This window comes from Taudactylus pleione, unplaced genomic scaffold (genome assembly GCF_031769625.1).
Source record: "Taudactylus pleione unplaced genomic scaffold, aTauple2 ptg000393l, whole genome shotgun sequence".
NCBI classification, from domain to species: domain Eukaryota; kingdom Metazoa; phylum Chordata; class Amphibia; order Anura; family Myobatrachidae; genus Taudactylus; species Taudactylus pleione.
This window is the reverse complement of record NW_028284794.1, coordinates 7,690,163-7,707,146: the sequence shown is the minus strand read 5'-3', so window position 1 is coordinate 7,707,146 and position 16,984 is coordinate 7,690,163. Positions and strand designations below refer to the sequence as shown.

Below are 16,984 nucleotides of genomic sequence, written 5' to 3'. Positions count from 1 at the left end.
ATTAATCTAAAGAAACAGGGTGTTGACAGAGTACTATGTTATCAACAATAATACTCTGTTATCAATAAAATTGCTAACCAACATAGAAATAAATAGGCTCATTATTGGTAGAAGGCTACATGTGCAAAGTGTACTGAAACATAGACATACACACTGTGCCTGATTCAGACCTGGATGCTATCCGCAGTGCATTCGCTATTGTCGATGTTTGCTAATCTGCGCATGCATCGCAGTGCGCGAACTACACAATGCGTTCATTGACCGCTCGCTCACTCGCCCAGCCCAGCAGAGTGAGTGACAGGAGAGCCGTTTTGTGGGTGGTGACCGGGCAGTCCAGTAAAAATGGTGGGTTGGATTTGCGAACGCAGGAGTGCCCGAATGTTTTAACGCCGTTTTTGAGGCGTGCACAATTAACAGGCAGCGTCCTAGTACACGTCACTTGCCTTTTTTTTACACTGATTTCCTCGCAATGCTTGTGGTAGGGTATAGCAGCCACAAGCACTGCGTTAGCATCCGATGGTGCTCGATGTTCCAATGTTTTAATACACTTCCTGGAGATGACCTGTTGCTGGTGGGCGGCTCTGCCTGTATGATTGGGCGTACGCTCAGACAAAGTGGCCGCTCGCTAAGACATGGTGGGCGTGCTTATGCCTTGGCGAGCGTTTGCTTCCCATGGCGTAACTATAGTGTGCATAGTGCGAGCGTACACTCATAGCGACTGGGTCTGAATCAGGCCCACTGTGCGTAGCAGACAAGCATTAGAAAATAAAGCAGCTACATGTGCAAAGTTAACTAAAACATGGACATGTACACTGTGTATGGTGAACAAACATTAGCATATAAAACAATTACATGTGCAGAGTGCACCAAGGAATAAGCAATGAATGCAGACCCTCCAACATGACCTCTTCCATTAGGTGCAAAATGCTCTGCTCCTGGACTTCCCTATTAATGCATGATTGCAGCCACCTGTGGTGAAACACCTGTCTCATCAATTATCTAGTTCAACACAGGTGACTGCAATCATACATTAGGTGGGCAGTCAAGGAGCAGAGTGTTTTGTACCTGATGGAATGGGTCATGTTGGAGGGTAGGTGAATAAGGCAATAAATAATTAGAACAAAGGTACATCTTACCTAAGGACAGTGTAAACCAAAAAATGGTAATGCGCTTATTAAAAGGGTAATGTTCCAAATATGACAGAAACAGAAATTCAGGACACCATCTGTTTAAATCAATACATTTTATATTATAAATACGTATATTATAAATCACTACATGGCCATATTTATATATATTGAGTTTTTAATTGTTATGCAACATTGTATTTAATAAATATTTGTTTCTATCAAGCTGCACTTAGAAGAATCATTACTTTAAATATTATTAATACCATCAACATTGCTAATATTAGCACTTTGAATCATTTGATTGTGTTATCCACTTAGTGCTGTTTCTCTCTTTGGTTGTTCAATATTTTAATTGTTGCTTTTAAGTGATTTTCAAAACAAACAATATCACTAACGCTGATCATTTTATCAAGGTAAAAATTCAAAGCTTATGAAGCTTGAGAGCCCTCTCGTGTATCACAAGGTCTGTGGCATTGTCTTTCTCCAGAAGTTTGCAGAGACTAGCCGCCAGACACAGATTGTTACAGTAGTTATTGAAATCATATAATAAATGCCTGCATTTCTCAATAATAAGGCTGTGTGGTATTCTCTGTAGGAGTCTGCCTGTTAGGGCGCCGCCTACATGATTCTTGAAAACAGAGATTACAAATTGCAACTCTGTATCAAATAAAACTACAGAATTGCTTTGCAGCATATTTATCAGATTAAAAAAACTGATGGTGTCTAATGCATCATGCGGCCTACGGTGTGGATGGATGGCGTTGTGTAACTCTTCGCTCTCCAACCGTGACTGCACATGGTCATTAGGATCAACATTAACCATGTAGCTGTCGAGCATGGCCTGTATTGCATCATGTATCGTCCTCATAGCACCTACAAATGATGTAACCCTATCCAAATTGACAAACCGAAAATGATGGTGAATTTCAGATGCCCTGAAATTGGGGTGGTTTCCTTCGTATTTGTCGATGGATTTTAAAAAAATAGGGTGCGCCTCCTCATTATTACCAGGAGTTTCCAGACTGACAGGTACGGATGATGCTACAACTTCACATGATCTGTCTGTGATGGTCGTCTGTTTATGTGTCATGGCAGAAGGTTGTCATTCTGGTCACTAAACCTACGCATGCCTTGTCACCTCAGTCTAAGCTGTTTCTGTTTTCTTAAGTTTATTAACGTCCTTATTGCCCATTTTACTTTAATTTCCTGTATGTATTATTACAGTGCTGCGATCTACGCATTGCAAAGCGGTTCAAACCACGTCCTGTCATAACTAGTCACTTCTTTTTTTTTTTACCAAATGCATTGGCATGTATGAAATCACTTGTCTCCATAGCTATTCTGTTCCATTTTATTGCGTCTTCCATATAGCATTTAATAAAATTATAAAGCGCATGCTGGTCACATTTTCCACTGTGTATTATTTCTGTGAGTCGTGTTAACAGTCCTTTCGCTATGTGTTCCATGTAAGCAAGGTCTCTGAAATGCATGCTTAACAACTCATGATATTTTAATTTTGGTGCTTTACTCATGCGTTCTGACCTCGCTGGTATGCCTGTAGTGGTTTGTCGACCAACACCCACACCTGCCGATCTTACGCCTGATGGCCCGGCGTTTGCCTCATCCATCGTGTTCTGATGCACTGGATGAGGTTGTTGTCTAACTCCAGCTCCTGATGGCCGGCCAACAGCCTCATCCATTGTGGCAGAATGCTGCTTAGTCACAGACACACTAACCATGTCTAAAATACCTCCTTCCTCGTGCGCATCTCTCGATTCTACGTCTGTCGCATAAAGCACCATCATCATCATATGGAATCATAATGAGATTAAACTGCATGTCTGTAATTATTATGGGATCAGCCAGCATGTCTGGTATAATTATACTCCTATGTTCTTTTGTATGTCTGACCTTGTACTTTAATTTTGAGAGTATATTGACACTTAACTGTTGCACTCTCTGTGCTAGTTTTAACACTAATTCAGGGTGCTTGTTCATCATCATGCCTGTTGCCCCTCTTATCTTTTGATCTCTCTGCGTCAGTGTTAACACTAATGTAGGGCGATCATTCATCATCATCATCATCATCATCATCATCCTGATCGGATGACCTCTTGTGTTTGTTGCTGTTGTTATAGCTATTTGGCACATCTTGTAACGGTGTCAATCTCCTTTTTTTAGGCTTGACTTCATCTATATAATACAACTTTCTCTTTAAGCGCCTTTGGTTAGATGTTTCATTCACCCAATGTGTTGTGCGCAACATACCTCTCATACACCTGTTTGGTTTAATTTTACTATACAGTTGATTCTTTATCAATGGTGTAGAACCAACTAGACAATAATGGCTGTTCTGTGATGTCGGCATGCGTAGATTCTCTTTGTCAGCTTTGGGTGATTGCGGCGTTGTTATTCCGCCCGCGGTTGTACGAGGCGCTAGTTTCCCAGGTATTTCATCATAAAATACATTTGTACTGCAAAATCCCACCAGATCATATAAACCACAATATGCCATCAAATCATAGTTATATGCATCTACATCGAATGCTAAAATAAAGAAAAAAAACAGTTAGATATACAAATAAGATTTACATTTTGCTCTGGAATAAATGATAAGTTTAGATATGTTTAACATGAGTATAGCATCGTTTATTTAATTTACTCTCGATAGAATGCTCTCGGGGCAGTTCATGTTCCGGTGACCACAGTTTTTCCATTGACGCAGCATCGTGTATAAGCTTTTCAATATCCATTTTGATGCATGCACAGTCGTGCTATCTGCGAATTACAAATGTGTAATTTAAAAATATTTAGCAAAATTTACTTACAGGAGATTTGCGCACTTGGTAAATTGGCTCATTGACACATACAGCTGTTTTACGACCTCGGTGACTCTATGTATGCAGGGTAAGGATTCTGAAATGTTCCAATATCATCCCCAAATGTGCATTCTGCGCAATCTGAAACGGTTCTTCTCAGGACTTGACCAATCGGATCTACGTAAGATTAATTCTGGTTAATTATGCAAGAATAAACATTTTTAAAAATAAATGAAAATCATGAATGCATATTCACAAGCTTTACCATCATATATATATATATATAAATAACATTATGTACTATAGGCATCGTTAAACATTGTATGACCACTTACGGGTTAGAGGCCGATATAGATGATATTATTCATCTTGCGAAAGACACGCGATTATATCATCATTAGAAATCTCAAAGACGTTCTAGCTTGTTGACTGTTTAAAACAAGATATATATCGCATTTTATATTTATATGCAAATCGTTTATATATTTTCCAATAATGCTTGTTTTTACATAATAATGCATTCATGTAAAGATATTTTAATGACTCTTGTGATAGAATAAAACTATAATGTACATAAACACATACTCCATTATTTTTTTCCAAGGATGCATCTTGAAATACACTTAATGCTCTAAGACATAAATTCAAAATATTTATTTTCATTTGTTTGATTAGATATTCTTACATTTGGCTAATGCAATTATTACCAAAATAAATCACTAGCTTAAAATCATGCTGTATAAACATCAATTTTAAAAACTACATCATATATATATTAACATGCTTTCTAACACTTGCAATACCAAAAGAAACCGCTAGATGTCGCTCATTCATACGTAATTCAGTGACTATCTCCAGTATCACAAATTTCATATGTAATAGATGCATATCACACAAATGTCTACATTATGAACGCTACAAACATGTAAAGACCAACCTACAAATGCACTACATTTCGTCAACACTGCTCGTTCTGAAATGTTTCATTTGCACACAGAATCAGTGACTCACAAAAGACAATCCGGCTGCTAAATCATGCATATAAACAAAACCAACATATCCATATATGTATATATAGATATATATAGAATAATGAGGCAGTTGACTTTCGCAAAGTCCATGTATACCTGAAAATGGGGTGCTAATTGCCCTGAAACATTGCTGTAATAAATTTTTTCATACTCAGTCCCAGAGAGTAGGATGGCTTTTTGAGCACCAACACCTATGACATATATATTCACCTGACACTGGCATCTGGGCAGTCGTCTCTTCTAACAGTTAGAGTGCCGGACCTCTGCCAGACATATATGTATATATATATATATATATATATATTTGTAGAATAATGAGGCGGCACTCAGACGACTTTCGCAAACTCCATGTAGCCAAATTAATATTTCAGAATCTTTATTGATTCTTTCATCAGGATAAGGAAATAGATACAAAAATACCCTTTATGTACAAAACACCACGTGACATTGCCAGAAGTCTGTGTGTAACACAGCTGCTCAGCACAAAAACAAAGTGCAAACCAACACCTGAACCAATCAATCACTGACTGCACAGCAGAATATCTTAGCAGAATCAAAGAACAATGTTATAAATGTCATGGCAATATTCCATAAACTCAAATAGAACATATTGCAAATGAATACATAATACAAGTAAATACATTGAATAAAATAAGCAACAAATAATGCAGGGTGTGCTGTCATCTCAAAACCCTGTAAGATAAAAGTATTTGTAATACATGAAGGAAAAACTGTATCGAAACATCATACATAATTGCCCAATCATTACAAGATGGCATGTAAACCTAATGATTCATTTAGCCCTTTAGGAGATAATGTGTTCAATCTAAAGATCCATTTGGATTCCAATTGGAGTAGCTGTGGAGATCTATCACCATCCCTAAACCATGCCGGAACATGATCAATGATCCTATTATGTAGGGAAGCCAGACTGTGATTGGCATCTAAAAGTGCCTCAAAACTGGCTGGTCACTGGACTTTTTCAACAGGGTTATCCTGATGGCACTTATGGAATTAAGACTGTACAGTATTAGCAATAAATTCTAACATCACACAATCTCCATCAAGTGTTGAAAAAAAAAAACAGCAGCAACTTCATATAATAACGCTGATACATTAATGAATTAAGTACTATCATAAAGAGTGGACTACATGCAATCAGGCAAGCAGAAGAGCCTTGACAGTGCTGCCTATAGTCATCATCATTACTGCTTATTGTTCCTCCAGCCTACCAATACTTTTAAGAGCAGGGCTGATCCAACCTACTGTAAACTCTGATTATGTATAGAGGACCAGCCAGCTTAGGGCACCATGATCTCCCTGCAAGGAGCCACTATGCCACAACCCAGCAAGAGGAAGGATCCTGTGTCTCCCCTTTGACTCTGCCTCTGACCCTGGCCCACACTGGTGGCACGCAGACACACAGCCTCCCCCTACATTTGGCATCAGTGCAATTGGAGCCCACCTAGAAGTAATTGAGATGCCAGGGGTGGAGTGGTGTGATTGTCTGTTGCTTACCACCATGCTTTAGTGTTGGTCCACTCCTCTGTAAGAGATATCTGAGTGTATCAGGGGATAAGCCCACATCTCATTAAGTGAATATATACATACTGCCCATACTGTAATGAGCTTACACAAGCTAACAACTAACCCTTTCTGCTTTCCACTCTTCCTGATGTAAGGGAGTGCAGTTCATACAGTATATGAATATTTGTATTCTTTTTAAATTTATAAGGTGCCACGAGGATTCCATAGCATTGTATATGGAGATTCAATTCACAACAGCATAAATAACAGGACAACAAAAATACATTCACATTGATACATAATTGCATGAGAGATTAATGGGAGAAGAGGCATATTGCAGAGTTAGGTGGAGGGGTGATAAGATTAAAGGTTGAGAGGCTGTATGAAAGCCTAGTGGAGTAAGAGAGGGTATTACAGAGGTTTGTGCAGCCCAGAGGAAATTATGAGAAGCAAGAGTGGGTCTGGAGATGTAAGGAGGAGTGGGGAGGTGGAGAACATTTTGGGTGAGAAAAAGAAGTTAGAATTTAATTCTGAGGGTTATATGGAGCCACTTGAGTGAGAATAGACTGAGGAGAGCTGGCAGAAGTAGAGTAATGAGAGATGAAAATGAAGCAGCCAGCAGAGTCTCTGATAGATTGGAGAAGGGCAAGGTGGGAGTTAGGAAGCCCAGAGAGAAGTAGATTATTGTAATCAACAGGGCTGTTGAGAACTCCAATGGGCTCTGGCCCTACAGGGGTCTGGCAGGGAAGAATTTTTCAGGAGGGCTGTCCTTGGTAAGTATGACCCATATCAAACCACTCTCATACCGAATGGTAATCAAGGTGGGAAATGAAGAGAGCATGAATGTGAGATTTAGTGGTTTCCATGGTGAGGAAGGACATGATTCTGGAAATACTGCAGTGTTGGAAATTACAACAATTCTGAAAGGTACTGTATGTGGAGAAAAGGGAAGGGTCAGAGTCGATGGTGAAACCTAGACCTAGTGTATGGACTGTGGAGGTGAAGTAGGTCACATAATCATGTGCACTGAGAGTGGAGGGAAGGGGGAGTGGGTGAGAGGAAGGAGGTGAAGGTACAGAAGGATGAGGGCTTTGATGTAGGGTTGATTAGAAAGTTAGAGAGCAGAGCTGTAGGATGAGAGAATGAGCTTGAAGTGTCATCACATATGGATCTATACTTTTGCACTGTTGGTGTATATGCACAGTATGGAAATCCATATCTTACTAAAAATTGGTGTACTGTACATTCATCTCCAAATAACTCTGCGAGAGCATCTGTCTACTTCTTTTGTCTGTCAACAATTTGAACCTATCGACCTTTTAACCCTATTTACAGTACCTTTTGCACTGTGGACCATTTCTAAGTTGACCTTTTATATCTGTGGACCTTTTGGCCCTGCTGACCTATTGCAGGTCAATCAATTGACATATTGACTGTCAAACTTTTTATCAATCTTTTATTGACACCCAAATGATAGATTATATCACTTCTTCACACAAGATACTGCCATACTTCTGGGTGAGAGTCTGCACTGAAACCAAATAAATGATTCACAAATAATATCACAGATAACCAACATATATGTGACCTTCTCAGAGTCAATTAGGTAATTCAGAGGTTAGTGGTGCTCCCAAGAGTTAGAGGGTAGTAAGTCGAGAGAGAAAAGAAGTATACTTTTTTGATGGGGTAAAGGGGTTGGGCATGAGATCCCTGCGGTTAGGATGTCTTGTTCAGAATACCGACAGTGGCATCCTGAGAGTCAGAATCCTGACACCCATAAGGTAAAAATGTAAGACTAACCCTTACCCCTAACCCTCCCTCCCCATGCCTAACTCTAACCTCATACCCTAGTGCCTAAACCTAACCTCTCACTTCACACACCCTAAACCTAACACTCCCTCCCTGGTGCCTAAACCTAACCTCACCCCGGTGCCTAAACCTATCCTCCTCCTCCCCGCACCATAAACCTAACCCTCCCCCCTAGTGCATAACACCGCCTAATGCCTAACCCTAACCCAGCACCATAACCCTCCCCCTAACGCCCAATACTTACCTTTGGGTTGCCGGCGGTCAGGATTCGGGTGTCTGGATCCCGCTGCTGCCAGGATTTTGATGTTGCTATTTTGCCCGTTGGTATGCTGACTACATCCCGTTTAAAGGCTATATGTATTAATAAAAGTTATCTTTTATTAATTAGTTAATCGTAGTATGGGGAAGAAGAAGAAAACTCTCTTGTTGGGGGCACTCGAATGTAAAGGTTATAATAAGAATAATATATAAAAAATAACTTTTATTAGATATATTTTAAAATACTAAAAACAAGTCTGAGCCTGTTACTTATTGGCATTACTGTTGGAATAACAGCTATAAATTATCGCAAGCAGAACACGAACATACATAGAACATAAGACAACATATAATACAATACTTATCACAATTGTGTGAAGCTAAGTGAAATATTACAAATAGGTCTATAATTCTCTGTCTCATACAATATTGAGACCTATATAAAACATATACTAGTTCAATGACCTCATAATGTCGTCATAGCACAATGGCTAATCAGAATTACGGCAGAAGCATACAAGGAAATCTTCTAGAAAAGAATGTGATAATAACCATACAATATTCAATATAGGTTACGTGAGATATCACAGCACAATAACACTGAACAGTAATCAGAGAAATACAATGATAAGGGGGTCAGATGAAATAATAGCTGATCCTGCAAATATCAAAATGAATATAAGTAAATCACAGGTTGTAATGAGAGGCAGATCACACGTAGGTCGCCTGTGATGCCACCCAGGTACTTGTAGACAGTAAGGTTATAGGAAAAAGTAAAGCTACTCCTTTATGTGGAGTTTACAAAATAGCAGCTGCTGCATGCCATTGTATAACCATTGAATGGCATGTGAGCGTACTATAAAGGTACTCCCAGGGTAGGGAATAAGTACAATGAGTATCTGCTGTTGGACTGCGTTAAAAAGAAGGTCCTGCTGTAAACATTGCAGGAACCTCTAATAGGCGCACCCCAATGAGAGTACTCATAGAGACAATAGTTATCGTAATGAAATAACACAGCATAGGTTTGCGATCTGTGTTGCTGCCAGTCATATACCAAAGGTAGTGGTGAGTGGTGGGAAACCCAGATCGCATATGCAGTGATAGGAAGAAAGAGTATGAGGGTAGCTGCATTATGGCTAGTACAGGACAAGTGGAGCTCTGTTGCCCTAAAGGTATTGCAGGGTCACAAACTTGTCTCAGTTAAATAAAGCCACTCAGTGCGCTAAAGAAAGTGTAGTATGAAAAGTACCTGAGCGCTCACCTCCAGGGAGCCGGTGTGTAGTATAGAAAATCTGCCACTAGAAGAGCCTGTCAGTATGCTGCCATGACGAATCACGCCTGTACACAGCCGGATTCGCGGGTCTGAGACGCGCGTTTCACTGTCGCTTCCTCAGGCATCTGACTGAGTGGCTTTATTTAACAGAGGCAAGTTTGTGACCCTGCAGCAGCACAGATCGCAAACCTATGCTGTGTTATTTCATTACGATAACTATTGTCTCTATGAGTACTCTCATTGGGGTGCGCCTATTAGAGGTTCCTGCAATGTTTACAGCAGGACCTTCTTTTTAACGCAGTCCAACAGCAGATACTCATTGTACTTATTCCCTACCCTGGGAGTACCTTTATAGTACGCTCACATGCCATTCAATGGTTATACAATGGCATGCAGCAGCTGCTATTTTGTAAACTCCACATAAAGGAGTAGCTTTACTTTTTCCTATAACCTTACTGTCTACAAGTACCTGGGTGGCATCACAGGCGACCTACGTGTGATCTGCCTCTCATTACAACCTGTGATTTACTTATATTCATTTTGATATTTGCAGGGTCAGCTATTATTTCATCTGACCCCCTTATCATTGTATTTCTCTGATTACTGTTCAGTGTTATTGTGCTGTGATGTCTCACGTAACCTATATTGAATATTGTATGGTTATTATCACATTCTTTTCTAGAAGATTTGCTTGTATGCTTCTGCCGTAATTCTGATTAGCCATTGTGCTATGACGACATTATGAGGTCATTGAACTAGTATATGTTTTATGTAGGTCTCAATATTGTATGAGACAGAGAATTATAGACCTATTTGTAATATTTCACTTAGCTTCACATAATTGTGATAAGTATTGTATTATATGTTGTCTTATGTTCTATGTATGTTCGTGTTCTGCTTGTGATAATTAATAGCTGTTATTCCAACAGTAATGCCAATAAGTAACAGGCTCAGACTTGTTTTTGGTATTTTAAAATATATCTAATAAAAGTTATTTTTTATATATTATTCTTATTATAACCTTTACATTTGAGTGCCCCCAACAAGAGAGTTTTCTTCTTCTTCCCCATACTACGTTTATCTATACTCTCATGGGGAGCACCTCCACACTTTATAATATTTTTGCTTGACACCTATACTAGGGTTTGATATTTATAATTGTGGATTTTCATTATTCTTTTGACTAATTATATTTCCATATATTATATCCTGTGCTCAAACTATATCCCCCTATTCCCCCCTTCCCTGGTCATTTATGATTAATTAGTTAATATTAGTATCCTGAGAGTTAGTGTCTGCACCACAACACAAACATGTAATGATATATTTTTTTTAAGTATTACATTTTTCAGAAGTTAGAATGTATTAAGATCTCTGATGAAGAGACTACTCTAAAAGTGATTATGACAGGTGTGAATATTCAGGGTTCTCCTATCACCCAGATAGAGAGCAGATGAAACCAAAGTAATTGTTTATTTTTCACTGCTCACAAAAAATAATAATAGAAAGGGTTAAGAGGTAAATGTAGTGAAAAGACAATATGCAGGTAGCAGTCCAGGTAGAGCCAGTCTCTGTAGAGGATAAAGTTCCACAGGAATTAAAGACACATAGTTCCACACAGGATAAACTATCACAGATGCCACACAGCAGTGATAGTGGATTAGTCCACACAGGAGCACAAAATATCTCCATACAAGAGTTTCCAATGTATACAGTAAGTCCACATAGGACGCAACAGTAATTTCACACAGGAGAAACTATCACTAATTCCACACTGCTGTGATGGCGGATTAGTCCACACAGGAGCACAAATACTTCCAAACAAAAGTTTCCAATCAATAAATCCACACTGGACTAGTGATGCGTTCCACCAAGCACCTTGGCAGAATACCACTCCATAGCCAAAGTCAGTGTCTAACATGATGAGCTGACCTGGGTGACCTCCTTTAAAACTTACCAATTTCCATAAGCAGCTGTAAGACATCTTCTAATTAATGTATCCACTATCGAATGCTCTATCCCTCACCTCAATCTCCAGAATCTGAAGGTTCTATCTAATGACCAATCTCCATCAAGGAGAAGTATTTCTCCCCCCTGGGACTGTCAGTCTGGACTGTGATAGCAGAGAATGCTTCCCATGGGAAGTCACTCCTCTGCTATCAGAACAGCCCTTACCACATTCTAGGGGCTGCAGCTGATGCAGAAGCTGGATGGTTTGTTAATTTGTATGCTGCATGTGATTGCAATTCTGTGCATGCACACATTTACAAACCTCCTAGCTGGCAAAGAGAGGAGCAACGGTTGCTGCTAGTCACTGTGCACATAAGCCATGGTATAATTTACACTAAAATGTAAATAAAAAAAGTTTGTATCTTTTCAGGTTCAGAAGCTCATGCCATCAGATTCCTTCTATTTCACAATTCTTTGGGATCCAGCTATATTGGCAGAGTCCTCCTTCTCCACTATCATTTTGTCTCACATGCTTTCAAAATGGCCGATAATTTTAGTGCATTTATTTCTGATCCATCACATTACTGTCAACAGGGAGTGAAGGACATCCATTATGCACACAACCTTTTGTGGTTTGATCTAGGTTTTGACCCAGATGCCCCATTTACAGAATATCTGGCAAGGGCAAGTGTCCAAGCAGTGGGGGGAACTTTTAATTTGGTCCTTCTAGTTGAGCACTTTGATGAATCCATGATCCTACTGAAAGAGGAGCTGTGTTGGGAGCTTGATGATGTGGTGACCTTTAAACTTAACATGCGTGAGGCCTCAATTCGACTGGAACAAAAAGAAGTAGAGAAATCGAGGGCATAGAATGCTCTGGACTGGTACCTTTATTTCCACTTTAAGTGTACATTCTGGGAGAAGGTAAAATATTTTGGGAGGGTAAAGATGGACAATGAGGTGAGAAGACTGAGAGAAAGGAGACAGCAGCTGGCTGAACTTTGTTTTAAGGACTTGGAGCCTGTTAAACCAAAAGACAATAAAGAAAAAGCTTTAAAGCCCTATCAACCTGGACATCATAAGATCCTAGAGTTGGATCTTAGGACAAATATTGCACTCCAAGACCATTTACGTTGTGTTAAAATGGTGACCCCAGAGCTGCCATACCTGGTACTCTTACATGCACATCAATTTCTAGTAGGGGCACAAAATAGGAAGAACCTAACAAGGGCTACAGGTCAGTGAGAGACCAGATAAGCAATGTAAGCAACATACTCTCTGGGCACAGCATAAGACCACTTTAAAGTGAATATTTCTTCTACAGTACTATATTAGGAAAATATCAATTCTGATTAAACAAAAAGAAAAAGTGTTCCTGCAAGGGGCATGGATTGACAATATATGCAATCATCTAAAATTGAGATTCTCTATCATGAGGACCCCAAATAATATCTAAAATATAACCTTTATTTCATTAATTTTAAATATTAAAGGCCAGTGAAATCTAAAGTGAAAAAGTGTGATTAGTGAAACAGATGTAAATAAATAAAATAAATAAATAAAATATTGTTTTGACTCTCAGTTGGCTGTATTTTATTTAACCATACTATATAGTTAAACCACAAGCTTCCAGTCTGATAATGTCTGTCAACATTATGCTCTTAGATTTGGTCACAAAAGGGTAAAGTCACAGCCACTGTGTATTCTGTGGTTAAATGTATTTGTAATATTAATTCTGAGTTGTGATTTGTAAACCTTGGTGCACATTATGATTCCACCTAAGGTGCAAAAGACCACATTATACAACCTATAATATTATCCAATATCATGCTCCCAGAAGGTTAATCCAACATTTATAATTATTTCACATTTTTGAGCACCAAATGCTATCAATTTCTTTGTATATTAGGTTCATACTGCTCCATATTTTCTTCTCTGTACATTTAAACCTATATGAATTATGGAATGATGGTTTTAAACATCAAAGACCTATAAGTAAGAAGAACGTAAGGCCCTTAATGATTTTCAATTGTGTGATGACATTTGTAGTAAAACCATCACATAATTGGGGCACTGTTGCACTTTGGGCTATAGATCAATATGTAGTGGAGGTTAGGAGATAGCTAAAACATATGACCTACCACAGATGTTTAACTTTAAATTTATTTTGGGTTTTACAAGACAATATGTTAATATTATCACATCAGCTCATCAACAGGGCATTATTGCTAAAGCTGAATTTAATTTTTTAGAGGTGATGGACCCAGTGGTTCCTAACTTTTATATTCTACCATAAATTCATAAAAATTAAAAATCACCACCAGGATGAACGATAGTGTCAGGAATTAAGAGTCTCATTGAGCAGGTTTTATGATCTCCTGATAAATCACACAGTAGGACAGTGGCGTAACTAGGGTATTTGGAGCCCAGGGCAAATTTGAAAAGGGAGCCCCCGCCCCCATGTGCGCGCGCCGAAGGCGCGTGCAGCAAAAAATGGGCGTGGTCACTTAAAAATGGGGCGTGTCAACATGACACACCCCTTTATTTTCAAACTGAACATTCCTATCCATATGCACCTTAACCCCAGTAGTACACCCAGTATGCAGTTGTGGTCCCTCTCATGCAGGCCCATAGTAGTGCCCCTTATACAGTATCCCCAGTAGTGGTCCCTCTTATACAGCCCCCAATTAGTTCCCCTTACTCAGTACCCCCAGTAGTGGCCCCCCAAATGCAGTGCCCCACGTAGTGTTCCCCCTTATGCAGTGCCCCCAGTAGCAGTCCCCACAATGCAGTGCACCCAGTAGTGGTATCCCCTTATGCAGTGCCCTTTTATATAGTGCCCCCAGCAGTAGTCCCCCCCATGCAGTTTTCCAAGTAGTGGTCCCCTTATGCAGGCACCCTGTAGTGATCCCCCCTATCTAGTGCCCCCTGTAGTGGTCCCCGCAGTGCCCATAGCAGTAAGCCCCTTATATAGTGCCCCCAGCAGTAGTGTCCCCCCCTCCCATGCAATGCCCCCAGTAGTGGTCCCCCTGATGCAGGCTCCCAGTAGTGACCCCCCCTATCCAGTGGTCCCTGTAGTGGCCCTTCCTATTATTGCCCCATTAGTGGTCCAAAGAGTGCAGTGCCTCTAGTGATACTATGTCCCTTTTAGAATGCCCCCAGTGGTAGTCCCCCCCCAAGTAGTAGTCCCCAGTAGAGTAGCCCCCCCCCAGTAGAGGTCCTCCCAATGGCACCCCCAGTATATGTCCCCCCCCAGTAGATGTCCCCCCCAGTAGTTGCCAACCCCTCCCCCATTGTGCAGATAGGTAAGGTTTAAAAATAAATAAATATATATAAAAATATACTTACCTGATTCCACGCTGCTCCTGTCCGCGATGCCGATGCCGCTCCCGCCCTCCAGTCCGCCCGGGCTGGCGTGCTCAGCATTATGGGACTGACGTCATGACATCATGATGTCATGACGTCAGTCCCATTACCCACTGCTGGAGCCGGACGGAAGTCCGGCTCTTGCAGTGGGTGCTGCAGCAGTCAATGAGAGTCTATCTGACTCTAATTGGCTGCTGTTTAACACACGCATCGCCGCCAGCGCTGGTGGTGATGCGTGTGTTGTGCACAGCCTGAGCCCGCCTCCTGGCGCTATTGGGCAAGCGCTCAGGGGGAGGGAACGGGCTCAGGCGTGCAGCACAGGACCGGCGCTGGAAGCCTAGCGCCGGTCCTGTGCAAATGTGTAGCGCTGACCGCACTCATTGCGGTCGGCGCTACACTGGCTATCTAGGGCGGGCGGGCTGGTACCGTGGCCAGTGGCGCCCCCCCACGCCGCTGGTCCAACGGCGCCCAGGGCACGAACCCCGCTCGCCCTGCCCTAGTTACGCCACTGCAGTAGGATCAGTCCCAGGAGACCGGGAATAGCGACAATGGTGTTGGCATATCGCTAAGAATCCAGGATAAGATTAACCTCTGACTAAAGCAATAGTGCTGAGGATTATATGAAGTGATGGGGTCAACTGAAAATTAAATCCTTGTCTGAGGTTAGGCCCAGTGGCCAAGTTGCAGCCTTGTGGTCTGATATGAACTTGGCTGGTTGCAGCCTTGTGGGCTGATATGAACTTGTCTGGTTGCAGCCTCGTGGGCTGATATGAACTTGTCTGGTTGCAGCCTTGTGGGTTGAAGTGCAGCAGAGACTGCAGTGATGCTATTAGCAGAAAGTCCATACAGATGCTGAAATGTGGCAAAGACTGCTATGGTGTTATAAGCAGATTGTCCACACAGATGCTGAAATGTGGCAATGACCGCTATGGTGTTAGAAGACAACTTGGTGTTCAATGAAAAAGGACTGTCTTCTACCTCCTGATTTTTGTTTTTTTGTTAACATCTTGGACATTTCTATTCATTATACCTGGGAGTGTAGGAGGTGATAGGTTTTATAATTGATCCTGACCTGGAAATTAGAGAATTTTTCATTTTTATGCTTGTTGATTTTTATGTATTTTTTGGAATCCCCATGGCATTTTTTATTTTTATGAAATAAAAAAAATTTGTATTTACCCTATGGAATCCATTCTCATACCCTCCATGTGTGGAGAAAATCTGTTTGTACATTTGATCAAGAAGGATCATCCACAAAGTTAAAGAAACCTTTATGTGAACATTTACACCTGATCCCAGGTGAGTGTTAATACCAAAGGGTTTCAAGTGGGGAACGTATGAATAATTACTACATACCTAATGGTTGACCATGGTAGAAAGAAACCTTTATGTGAATGATTTTTTTTTAAGAGGTGAGTCCCAAAAGGAAGACTCCGGACAACTGTTGTGTTCCTATAAATTGGCATAATTTGCTGTATATTTCTTTTCTATTTCTGAGTGGTAGTCCATATCGAGATGGACATCTACTTACAATTTCTAGAAGATTGCGCTTATTTGGATAACTCAATTGTTTGTTATATTGGTTTGGAGGTGTGGTTCACTTGTGCACCCTTATACAGGGAAGAAATATATAATAAAATGGAGCTTATCCAGTAGCTTGAAGTTTGTGCTGTACGTCCTGTCTTGCCCATGCGGATTGCATTATGTAAGTAAAACAGAAGAACAGTTTAAGGAACGCATGACCCAACACAGGTTGGCCATCAATGCTGCATTAAATAGTGGGATAGTGAGCAGCCTGTGATTCGCCACTGTGACCAGTAT

General features: G+C 40.5%; 1 pseudogene; it reads left to right on the top strand.

Annotated features, from left to right (window-relative positions):
* Positions 1 to 7,286: 7,286 nt before the first annotated feature.
* On the top strand, positions 7,287 to 13,042 carry LOC148507442 (galactose-3-O-sulfotransferase 2-like; annotated as a pseudogene).
* Positions 13,043 to 16,984: the final 3,942 nt, after the last annotated feature.